This window comes from Nicotiana tabacum, chromosome 7, assembly GCF_000715075.1.
Source record: "Nicotiana tabacum cultivar K326 chromosome 7, ASM71507v2, whole genome shotgun sequence".
NCBI classification, from domain to species: Eukaryota; Viridiplantae; Streptophyta; class Magnoliopsida; order Solanales; family Solanaceae; genus Nicotiana; species Nicotiana tabacum.
The window spans coordinates 153,367,405-153,381,112 of NC_134086.1; positions in this window are offsets into that span (position 1 = coordinate 153,367,405).

The window sequence follows — 13,708 nt, forward strand, 5'->3', positions numbered from 1 at the left end:
TTTATGAGCTACATAATAACGATAATAGGCTTGTTGTTAGAACTTAACAGGTGAGGTACAATTTCATCAATAAATTTGCCCCATAATGTAGCAGATAACTTCTTATTCCTGTCAAATAGAAATAGATATATAAGCTTAAGCATATGTAATTATCAAATCCATTCTTAATCAGTAGATGACTGTTTATTCTTACTCATCATCGTCTAGTTCGATGTTCATAAACTTCTTAAAAAATTTACCTTGTTTGTGCGTTTGTAATTCACTAAAATTGACGATTTCTCCGATCACATTGAAAGAAAAAGAAAATGTTAAAAAGAAATAGAAGAAAAATTCATAATTAGAAATTTAAGGTAAAAGTTATTTTTACCGAATAACTTAATCTCGTTCACACCAACCTTATTTATCAATTGATCATATGGTCGCAAATCAAAAATGTTCATTGGGAAAAGTGGAACAGTTGTTTCAATCACTATTACCCGTTGAGTAAATGTCAGCCTCACCTATGTTTTATGGTGTTGAACCTTTTCTTATTTTGGCAAACTATAAAGTTTACCATAAGATACACGGTCAAACCTCTCTATAATAGCCTCGTTTGTTCCAAATATTTTTGGATGTTATAGCAAAGTGTTGTATAGAGAACATATATTATAACATAATATAAAATTGGTTCTGAAAAAGCTTGGCTTTTATAGTGAAGCATTGTTATATAGGGATGTTGTTATAGAGAGGTTTGGCTGTAATCTAAGCTCATTAATTTATATTTTGAAAAGATGCAAAACTGACTTTCCAGTAGAAGCATGTATCTGATCGCCCTATAAAGAATTACATTAAATTATAAAAAGAAGTGTTTGGAGGAATTAGTAATACAATAATTCCAGATTAACTAATACAAATCCTTATATTACTATACTTGAATTTATACTAATACTAATTTATAGTAATATTATTTTTCAACAGTAGAGTTGAAAGAATTAGTAAGTGAAAGAAACAGAGAAACAACTTCAGATTTGTAATTTAATCACATTAAAAACAAAGAAGGTATAACGAATTAGCAACACAAAAAAATCCAAAGGAACTAATACTAATTTATATTAAGAATACTTGAATTTATACTAATACTACTTATCAATAATAGAGTTTGATGAATTAGTAAGTTAAACAAACAGAGCAAGAACTCCAAATTTTTTCTTTTTGAACGAATTAGTAAGTCACATAAACATAGCAACTACTCTATATTTGAAACTTAATTTATATTAATAGTACTTTTATCTAGTAGACTTGAACGGATTAATAACTCAAACATACAATGCAACAAATTCAATTTTGCAACTTAAGAAACAGAGAGCAAAACAAATTAGTAAGAAAATAACATATTTTGAATACCTTTTCATCTTATAGAACCAATTCAATCGAGAATGCAACGTATGAATTATAACGATCTGGTACTTCTTACCGACGAACAATCCGAACTTTCAAATTCCATTGCATTTTCGAAACTATTATATCCTTGATGAAATTACGGTGAGTAGTCACTCTTTGCATAAGTCGTATGTTTTCTTGAATTCTTGATAGCGGTAGGAAGATTAGAATTAAAATATCGTGTATCAGTGGAAGAAATATAAGTTTGTAGTTTTGAGCAGTTGTTAATGAGCAGTTGATAGAGATTATGAGTTTCAATCGTGATTTACATAGTTGAGGACACTCTGACTATTGTTATTTTGCAGAGATAATTTAGGGCGCGTGGAAGTTAAAAAGTTTTTAAATTATATTGTGGATTAAACGGTTATTCACGTGTAAACCCACTTAATTCTTAAAAAATAAAAGGCTGCGAAATTTCTACCAAATTTTGTAGGACATTTTTCTCCCAAATAAACTTTTAGTTCCCAATTAGTTGTAGCGACGTCTTAAAGTGCCAAGTGATATATTAGGGTGATGCAACTTGGCTTAATGAGATTACTTTTTTTTCCTACTTTTAATTATAGATAGATTGCACGCAAACAATTACTCATAAGTACGTTTTTCATTTTATAAAAGAAGAAGCACAAAAGGTAACACAAAAAAAAAACATAAAAACCAAACAGTACTTGAAGAATAAAAGTTTGAGATGAGCGAGAGAGGAAATTAAGTGATAAAATTATGGATGTTTAACGGGTGGACCGGGCCGAGCTGGGTAGGGAAATTTAGTACCTGTACAGGTTATGGTTCGGGCTGGTTACGGGTTGGGGTATACCGGGTTTAACGAGTTCGAGTTCATCCGGGTAAAAATTGAACCGTAAGGGTTACGGGTTCATGGGGCCGGGCCGGATTTAGTGTTATTTTTTTTGTATTTTGTATAACTATTGTAAGTTATATTAATATAAAGTAAAAATATAAAGAATATAATGAAGATGGAAAAACATTGCACTTATAAATTGCAAGTGCTACATTTATTTCAAAATTCAAACTTATAAATTGAAAAGTTTACATTTAACAACAAGTAAATTAACCAAAAAAGAGTAAATTCAAAGGTTTTGCATTGCCTTAGTAAGTTCTTCATAATCAATATGAACTGAGTGACCTTCTTCTGGAGTGTTAAATTCGGATGGGTTACCATGTGTTAATATATCTCCAAGTTCCTCGTCTTCTGGGCTATCAACATCTTCACGTCCTTGATTTCTTCGTTCCAATCTAATCCAATCTCTGAAACATACTAAAACTTCCAAAGCATTGCTTCCCAATGAGTGACGGGTGTCTCCAAGTTGTTGTCTTGCTTGGCTAAATGCACTCTCTAATGCAACAGTTGAAATTGACACATTTAGCATGTCCCGAGCCATAGCGAAAAGAACAGGAAATTGCTTTCCATTCTCATGCCACCATCCCAACGGTGAATATTCCGTTGTGCGAGGCTCTTTTTGCTTCTGCAAGTAGAATTGAAGTTCATCAATGTTCCTGCTACTGGTTTGAGTGTTAGAAAATGTAGAAAAAATATTAAAATTATCAATGCCTTCTTCATCATCCACAGTAGCAGAAGTGGTACAGTGCATAGTGGGATTAACATTGCCTACATTAAGAGCAGCATCATCAATTACATTTGCATAATAATTATATAATTGTTGTAAATATTCATTTAGCTTGTTCATACAAGTATATAAATCTGGGTTTCAGTTGGTCCAATCTCCATATAAGTATATAAAGCATTCATTAATTAGTGACAATCTGACATCTTAATAGAAGGATTTAAAACAGCACCAATTAAGTAAATCAGAGGAATTGGAAAGAAATATTTTTTGAATTTTGCTTGCATTTTTTCAACAATATCCATATATTTTTCTTTCTTCTTAAATTCAAAGAGTAGAAAAGAAATTTCAGCTATATGTACTAAAGCCATAGTAACAGTAGGGTAATATGCTCCATGTCACACCTCCTTTTTCCGCCCCCGCGAGGGTACAAGGAGTTTTTTCCAATTAAAGGACAATCGAAATGGGATTTATTTATTTATTTCAGAGTCGCCACTTGGGAGATTTAGGGTGTCCCAAGTCATCAATTTTAATCCCGAATCGAGGAAAAGCATGACTCCATATTACAATCTGCGTACCAGATATCCGGATAAGGAATTCTATTAACCCGGGAGAAGGTGTTAGGCATTACCGAGTTCCGTGGTTCTAGCACGGTCGCTCAACTGTTATATTCGGCTTGATTATCTGATTTTATACAAATATGAACTTATGTGCAAATTTTATCTTTTTACCGCTTTCATAATTGTTATTATTATTTTTACAAGAATGTGAACATTGTTTAAAACATGTCTTTGGATTACGTCACATGAAATGCACCCGCAATCCGGAACACATTTTTATTCAATATTTTGGGATTTGGATTTGGGTCGCATGAAATGCACACCCGAGTTTAAGAAGGTAAGCTTATTAAAATGCGCGCTTAAAGCAATTAGCGTATTATTATTTCTGGGTAAGGCCGTGGAATTTTGCAAAGCGGCTCATCCTAAAGTCTAATTAATTTTAATTAAACATTTATCGAGGGCCCCACAATTTTGTATTTTATTTCGGCGAGGCTCGTCTCATTTATTTTTAAAAGACAATCCTAAAATGCCTACATTATTCTCTATTAAATTTGTCTCTACAAAATAAAATAAAAAAATGTCTTAATTTATTTACATGCTGAAATTAACCAATAATATTTAACTAAAACAACATTCCTCCAAGTTCCAAAATGGTCTATTTTGATGAACTAACGTGCTTTTGAGACATGGTAATCATCCAACAATAGCGAATTAACTAGACGAAGTTACTACACCATTTATTTATTTTTAGGCAATATATAGATAGTTCGTCCGTTAAGCTATCATCCGATGTTTCACTATATATATTAAACAGCTACATGATTCTGATTAGAGTAAGCTAAACAATTTATATATACAAATAAAATTTAGAATATAATTAAAATAAATCTGGAACTTCAACTCTTCATTTTCGTATTCATGCTACATGTTTCAGTTTACAATAACCAGCGTGTCAATTGTGTACCTGATATTGGAAGCAAAAGAAAATGAAGATGAAAATCAGCAGCAGTAATAACAATACAGCACAGCAACAACAGTCCAGCAACAGTAACAACCCAAGAACAGAGTTTGCAAACCAGTGGAGCAGTAATCCCAAAAACAAAAGCTTCAAGCTTTGATGAAACAACAACAATTAATGCTGATTTCAAACAATAAAAGAAAGCAGAAGATTTTTTTTTTAGTTGTTTTTTATTTGAAAGTTTTAATATTTTTCGGAATTTTTCTCTCTCTTAAATATTCAGCCCTTTTTTCTCTCTCTCTTATTCTTCTTTTCAAACTCTCTCTTTTTTTCTCCTCTTATCTTTCTTGATTCAAGACTTCTCCATTTATTTTCCATCCCAAACCCTTTAATTCATTAATAAAACCACACTTTCTCCTACCAAACTCATTATCTTCCCACTCATCCCCCACTACATTAAACTAATATATCAAACCAACCCATTACATCTTGTCCCTCATGCCTACCATAAACAATTATCATATTCCCCTCCACTACATTTTGTCTTGTCCCCCATTTATATCAAACAACTATATCACCCACACCCCAATACATTTTGTCCCTCATGCTTAACATAAAGAATTACATAATGTACAATTACCAAACTACCCCTCCGACCTTATTGCAATTACCATTTTACCCTGAATGTACTGCAATTTACCAAACTACCTCCATCAGCTATAACAAATCAATTAATCAAACTCAACCAAAATATAGCCAATATGACCAATTTCTACACAAATTCAAACAACAAATCATATGAACACGGATGAACAACACAACAACAATATCACATGAACACAAATTGAACAACAAAGAACAACTAAAATTTTGATTGAACAATATTTTTAGCAACAAACAAACCTACTTTCAGATTCAACAACAACAACAACAAACAAGTATATTCAGATTTCTAAATTCAATAATCATTTGAACTTAAAATTAACTCTAACAACATTACAACCAACAATTCCTATATTAAACTTAAACAAGATTATGAGACAAACTCAAGAAATAATCATAAATGATAAAAAATAAATAAGAAAAATCAAACTTATACTAATTTCGGATTCAAGAACAATCAAACAAAGTATGAAAATAAATGAAAAGATTCAATAACAATAACAAGCAAGTTTTATTCAAATTCGAATTAAACTTGTATTAAGTTTAAACAAAACAAATAAACTTATTCAAATCACTAAATTTCAAATAATCAATTGATCTTTTAAAATTAAATCCAACAAAATTATAACAAAGATACATGATTCTAAAAATTAAAACATAACTTCACATTAAATCACTGAATTAAAAACGAACTTCAAACAAAGATGAACATGAATTAAATCTATTTTTAAACAACAAAACATGATGGATTCACATGATTAAACCAACATACTCCCCGACTACAACTAAATTCTTTTTTTTAGACAAATAACAAGATCGAACAAGAAACAATTATGAGCTTAAACTTGAATCTAACAATATTAACAATTTATGAAAAATACATGAAATACATGAAACAAATTGAAGAAATAATTAATTAAATTTCAATTTGAATCTAACAAATATTAAACTAACAATTTCACATGAACAAATGAAAAATTAACAAAACAATGAACATGAACAAAACAAAAATCAAACATCTACCGATTTTAGATTCGAGAAATATCAAAACGAAATACGGACAAAAATAAAACTCAAAATCTACTAACCGGATCGAAACGACGAACAACGACTTACCAACGACGACCTCGGACTATGTAGGGACTGTTTTGACGACCTCCAACCAAAACTCGAACAGAAAACTCGACGTACCGGACCTCGACTCAACGAAAAAACCTTCGAACTTTGACGAAACGAAGAAGATGAAGCAACAGCAGAAGCAGAAACGTGAAACAGACGCAGCTGGCCATGGCGAAGAAGCAGCAGCTCGGAGGAGTTGGAGAAGATAACGAAGCAGCGACAGCATCAACAATGGAGGAAAAAGAAACAGCAGCAACAGCGTTGAGAAAAGGACGCAACAGCAGCGGGCTGAAGAAACCATGGTCGTCGACTGTTGCTGCGTTCAGCAGCTATGGTAGTCGAGGAGGAAGACGGCGATGAAGAAAGCATGGAGCAGCCAACGCAGCTGTGAAGCAGCTCTTCGAGGGTCATTTGTTTTTTTTTTCTTTTGTCGAGGGTTTTCCGGCGGAGAAGAAGACGAAGCAGCGGCAGAGGAGCTGGTCGTGAGGCGGAGGCTGGTGGACTGGAGGGTGGTTGACGTTGGGCAGCCATGGTTGGAGCTTGGTGAAGCTTGGAGAAGAAGAAGATAGGGAGGGGGGATGGTTTAGGTTTTTAGGGTTTTCTTTTTTGTTTTGTTTTGTTTTGTTTTGTTTTTGAAATGCAAGATAAGGGGTGTTGGGTTATGGATTGGGTCGACCCGATTTGAAATGGACCGGTTCGTGGGAAGGTTGGACAATTTTTTGGGTCTGGGGTTGAAATTTGAAGAAGTGGCCCAATCCGATTTTTCTTTATTTTTTCGCTCTCTTTTCTTCTTTTATTTTTCTAAAACTAAATTACAAAAATACTTAAATTATTATTAAGAACTAAATTAAGTTATAAAAGCGCAAATTAACTCCCAATAATAATTAACGCACAATTAAGTAATAATTAAGCATAAAATTGTATATTTGGACATTAAATGCTAAAAATGCAAACGATGCCTATTTTTTTTTTTTTTGTAAAACAATCTTAATTACTAACAATTGTAGAATTAAATCCTACATGCAAAAAATGCGATATATTTTTGTATTTTTATTAATTTAACAAATAAACATGCACAGACAAATACAAATAATTATTCAAAAATATCACAAAATTGCACACCAAGGAAAATCATTTTATTTTTGAATTTTTTTGGGAGTAATTCTCATATAGGGCAAAAATCACGTGCTTACACTCCAGAAAACTCAACAGTAGTTGTATAAAATTATGTAAAAATCTAACAACATCCTTAATGACCTCCCAAGTAGTAGTTGTTAACATACGGTTTGGATCACTACAATGCGCATTAGCAACTTCAATTATTGGAAATCTATATTTGTAGCAATATTTTAAAAATATATGTATAATTTCATCTAGTAACAATTTCGTCTGGCATGAATCTGTATTTAAGGTTATACTGGACACACTTATTCTTAAATTTCTTTATTCTAGATTGTCTATTATTTCCTGAATAACATCAACTGCTCTTCTAACATGAGTAATCTCAATTGAAAATAAATTAAGGCCACTTTTAACAATTAAATTATAAACATGATATGCATACCTAACATGAAAAATTTCATCAAGAGGTGGCTTCAAATGAAGTTGTAATATTGAAATTGCGGCATTATTTTTAGAAGCATTATCAAAACACATACACAATACTTTTTACTTGAGATTATAAAATTCAACAACTTCACAAATAGTACTACTTATAAACGCAACAGTATGACTCTGATCTTCATCATATTTAAAAGCGATAATACGTTTTTGCATACAAGTAGTATCATCTATCCAGTGACATGTAATTATCAAATAATCATTTCTATTAACAGCATGACCAATATCAGAAGTTAGAGAAACTCTACAAGGAAGGTGGCTAAAGAAATAACGTATGTATATTTGATATTGTCCATGAAGTCTAAAGATATCATATCTACAAGTACTTCTAGGGATACCTTTAAATAAAGGATTGTAAATCCTTTGAATATACATAATAAGATATGATGAAGAAGCAAAAGAAAAAGGTAGACAATCCAAAACAATCATTTTTGCTAACTCCTCACGATCCTTCATTTTATCATATTTCACAAGACCTCCAGTAGTACGGTTTAGAGTTGATTGATTTCCATCTCCATCAGATCCTCATTCTATAGGATGCTCAATTCTCATATGTCTACTAAGTGTCTCAGTCCCCCCTAATTGTCCTCCAGTCTTATGTTTAAAAGTATCATTATAAAGTTTGCATTTAACTCTATCACTATTCGGTATGTCTTCAAAAAAATTCCAAACCATACTTCTTTTTCTACGATTACTAGTCGGGGCCACAGGTGGTCTACTACTAGCACCACAACCACCACCCCTGCTACCAGCTCCAATACTACTAGGTGTAAGTGGTATCTCATCTTCCATTTCTAATTCATTATCTTCTATACCAAATCTTCCTGGAATTGTTCATAATCTATATTATTATCATGTAATATTTTAGGAATATTTGGAGAGGTATTTAAATTACTACCAGATGTTGAAGGTGAACTACTACCTCTTTTTTATTTTCCCAATTAGTAATCTTGTTACAAACTCTTTTTGCAGCATTAAACATATTGTAAAAATTTAGCTACTAGCAACAAATAAATATACAAATAAAATAGTAAATAAGAGAAAGAGTTGGATGGAGTGCACCGAATTCGGCAATAAATTGAGCACTTGATGATTTCGCAACTCCAATGTTACCACGAAGAAACGTCAATTGTTTCAATTTTGAAGTTCAATTGTTCAAACTTCAAATAATAAATACTACGATAAATTAAATTCCAAAAGAAAAGAGCCAAATAGCTGATTGCACTTTAATAGGTGAAGATTGAAGAATGAGAGAATATGAGAATTGCAAGATGAGTGAAGAAATGAGGAAGAGGGGGGAGGGGTATTTATAGTTTTTCAAAAGGGGGTATATTTAAAAAACAAAACAAAAATGGGCTATTTGTGCAATTCAGCCGTTGGGCAATGGCCATATTCTGAAATGGACCGTTGCCAACGGTCAGAAATCTGAGCCCACCTTAGAAAAAAAAATATTGTTACCGTTAAATCGGTCTGGGCCGGGCCGGGCCGGTTAACTGGTTGAAGAATACGGTTTATTGACCGGGTTTGATCGATCCGGTTAACCGGTGGTTCGAAAGTGAACGGTGCAAACTGCCCAACCCCTATAATCCAGCCCCATCCAGCCCCCTTCTACCGGTCCGAATCGGTTTTAGTTTTAACCAGTCTGAACCGATCCGGAACCGGACTGACCCGGCCCGTTAGACACCCCTGGATAAAATTATATGGAGCTGACATGCCACGATGATAATGAAGTAAAGGAGTGTTAAACTAGCTATTTCATTTTCATATTTCCAAAGTCAAATTTATTTATGCTAATAATTGTTGTCAGCATTTGACCATAGTTTAATTCATTGGCTAGGAACAGTTTCCTAATGTATCGAATCTTCCCCGTGTCCACTTCTGATCTGCAGTGACAGTGTAGGACATGATGTGTCGAACTGTGTGAGACTAGTTGCTGAATTTCCAATGGTATAGGTCCTCCTTAGGTGTGGGAACCAAACTTGTACAAACTCCTTTTTTTCTCTTTAATATTTAGTATTACTTATCTGATTAATTCGAATTCGCTTCGAATAAGCTCAATAAACTAGTAAGGGTGCTCCATATTGAGAAGTTCTTCGATCCATTTCTAGGACTCGAACTTAAAATTTTTGAGTAATGGTGACGAAATCTCAATCGTCAAGCGACACCCATTGATGGAAACTTGTATTAACTCTATATAGTCTTTATTGGGATATAGTGGATTGAATGTTTTAACTTGACATGGTACGATAACAAAATGTACTTAAGAATTTACTATATTAGTATTTTTTTCACAATATATCAATCTTTACATAATTATTAACCACAAAATAATATTTACATTATATCATCACATAAACATTCTCCCATAAAATTTCTGCATAATTACTACATAAACCAAACCATGCACCCTCGAATTCTAATAATTTGACTTACAATTTTATAGGTGGGGAGAGAGCACTTTACCAGCATCGCATCTAACTGGTAAATTGTCTTAGTGAGTTGTAACGAAATGAACGTAATAATTAAATGATACATAATTTCACTTTATTTTGTAACTTTATGATTAGATTGATTGATTTAGTATAACCATCTAATATAATTAAGTACTCCATTTTACAAGCCGCAAGGGGCAGATGCGGGTAGAAGACAAAGACAGATTTAAAATTTAAACTTTATAGGTTCAAGTTTTAAGTTTTTTAGTATTGATGCTACCATTATTTTTTAAGCTAAAAGTTCATATTTACTATTTTGTAATTTTAATAATTTTTTATATATAAATTTTTATTATGGGTCGAAACCGTAACTTTCATTAAATCCGTCCTTGGTACAGTACATAGGCCCCTGGTTGAAGAGGTGCCCAAAAGTCACGCGCGTGATTTGCATCAGAGATTTAAAACGTAGGCTGTCCAAGTTTGTGAAAGGGACAATTGAGATGACGAGACTTTTTTGGGCCTCGAAGAGAAACAAGTGGGAGAGAGTATAGTGTAGGCGTAGCCTCTTCAACACCAAGTGGTCGCTTTGGTAAAGCTGCCATATGGATATGGATAGCGAGATACATGAGATTCATACAAAGACAACGTAATGCTGCTTTCATTCTGACTTTGAATGCACTTCCCTCCATTTTCTATATCAAAATCCTTTGCTACTAGTGAACATAAACCGAGCAGGGTAAAATCATTGACAAATACTAAATGGGACAGGGCAATAAAGGTTAAAATTTTAGAGTCCGGAACCAAAATGTGGTTTTTTTTACTCAAACTACACAAATAGGTGGTAAAAAAATGACCTTTTTATATATAGCGTCATAATACCTGGCGCTATATACTAACAGTAACGGAACCGTTAAGGTATAGCGCCAGGTATTGTGGCGCTATACTGTAAAAGCTGACATGGCCAGGTATAGCGCCACAATACCTGGCGCTATATATACATCATTAATGTATAGCGCCATGTATAGTGGCGCTATACATAAATTTCCTGGCCCCACCAATAATTCGTGACTTCAATAATTCAAAAGCGTATAGTGCCAACCTTTTGGGCGTTATACCTATATATAAAAAAAATTCCGGCTAGCCATTTCCTATATAAAGAGGTTAGAATTGTATAGAAATTCATTCAAAAATTTTGTTACCTCTTGTTGAAACGTTTATTGTTCTTAAATTCTCCAGCATTTTTTCATTATGTCTGAAGAGCGTAGAATAAGAGTTTCATTATATTGGGGGGGGTTGTGATGGAGAATAACTCTGTGGGCTACAGTTTACCTGCTCAGTGTCATGTTAAATTGCCACTTACAATAGAGTACGATAAATTGATATCGTTGTTATGCAAAAAACTGAGTGTGAGGAAACGTTCAGTGATACTTAAAGTAACCGGAAAATATCCGTATTCCGTCACTCCGCAGGGGGCTGCTTTTTACTCGGAGTTTAACATCGACGATGATGAAACTTTGAGTGATTTTCTGAGGACTCCGGACGAATGCTGGGAATTTCTTGTAATCACAATGTTGGAGATGTACGTGAAGGTCGAAGACGTTCCAAAAAACGAGGTTGTGCGTAGCAGAGATAACCCCCAGTCATCGGGTGGTTATTATGGAGCAGTTTTTGCCGGACAGGTTTCGGATGAAAGAGTTTTCCTTGATTTAAACTTATCACCGCCGACGAATGAGCAGCGAGAAAATAATTTATACCCTGCTTTCCATAATTCACAAGACGAGTGGTAAACTTTAATTTTCATTTGTGTTAATTATGTATATTTTTGGCGTATTAAATTTGTATTAACGCTCATATAGTTAATAGGGGGTACCGGCCGGATATGAATTTTACAAGTGGCCCATCCGGTAGTCATCACTTAATTGAAAACGCCCATCATGAAATTTCATCACATTATGACTTGTAAGTGAAGTGATATAGCCATATGGAAATTATTTATTAATTCAGTAGCTTATATTTTTGTTGGTTGTGCGGTGAAAACGAGCAAGTTGAACCACCTGTACTAACTCAATTGACCGAAAACGACGTATTACATCGGGATCTGGCAGATGCACAGAGTGAGGAACAGAACAATGATTACGATAACAATGCCGATGAATTCGGAGACGAGACACCCTTTTTCGTGAGGATAGTGATGAGCAGGATGAGGAGGAAGGACCTGATTTGAAGAGAGACCCCCTAGACGAAGAGTGTATGAGTCTGAAGTGCCGTTTCATTCAAGGGAGATTCCTTACATTGATAACTTGCCAACCGTGCCGGATATGGAAGCTCTAACAAGGGATTTTGATGAAATCCGGACAGCAATATGGGATGAGTCTAGACCAACGGTGCTTGCAAAGGGGATACTTTTTCCTGATAAAACGCGCTTAAGCAGGGCTTGTAAAATGCACAACGTAAAAGAGTGTCATGAGATGCAGGTATGGGAGTCAAGTTCGATGGTATACAAGGTTGTTTGCCGCAGGTGGTTTTGGCCATGTAATTGGATGTTGCGTGCGACCAAGAAGAAGACAGGTATGTGGAAAGTGGGTAAATACATTCCCACCCACACATGCGAAATGGACACATTCAACAGGAATCACTTCAACTTGGATATTGACTTGATTTCTCTTGTACTTATTCCGCATATCGAAACGTCTGTAAGGTATACAATCAAAGAGTGCATTACATCGGTCCACCAGGAATATGGCCATACCATTACGAAAAGAAAGGCATTTCTCGGGTGCAAACGAGCGTTTGAAATTGTCTACGGTAATTGGGATAAGTCATTTGCATCTCTGCCAAAGTACATGGCCGCATTGCAGCACTTTAACCCCAGGACAGTTGTTGAATGGAAGCTTGAGCAGAGTCCGGGAACACCAGAATACATATTCAATTACGTGTTCTGGGCGTTTAAGCCAGCAATTGATGGTTTTTCGCATTGCCGACCAGTAATATCCATAGACGGAACTCATGTCTATGGAAAGTACGATATCAAGCTATTGATAGTTGTGGCAGTAGATGCTAATGGACAGATATTTCCTCTAGCTTTTGTTGTTTGTGCCAATGAAAGCACAGAGACGTGGACGCTGTTTTTGAACCACATGAAAGAGCACGTTGTCAAACAACGTTCAGGTATTTGTCTAATATCTGATCGGTACGGTGGTATATTAAGTTCTGTGGAGAACTTGCCTGCATGGCAAGAACCTTATGCATACCACCGTTACTGTGTGAGGCACTTTAAGGCCAATTTCCAGAAGGCGCATCCCAACAAGGATCTACATGATTTGATGTGGATGGCAGCAACAGACCACCAACAGCATAAAT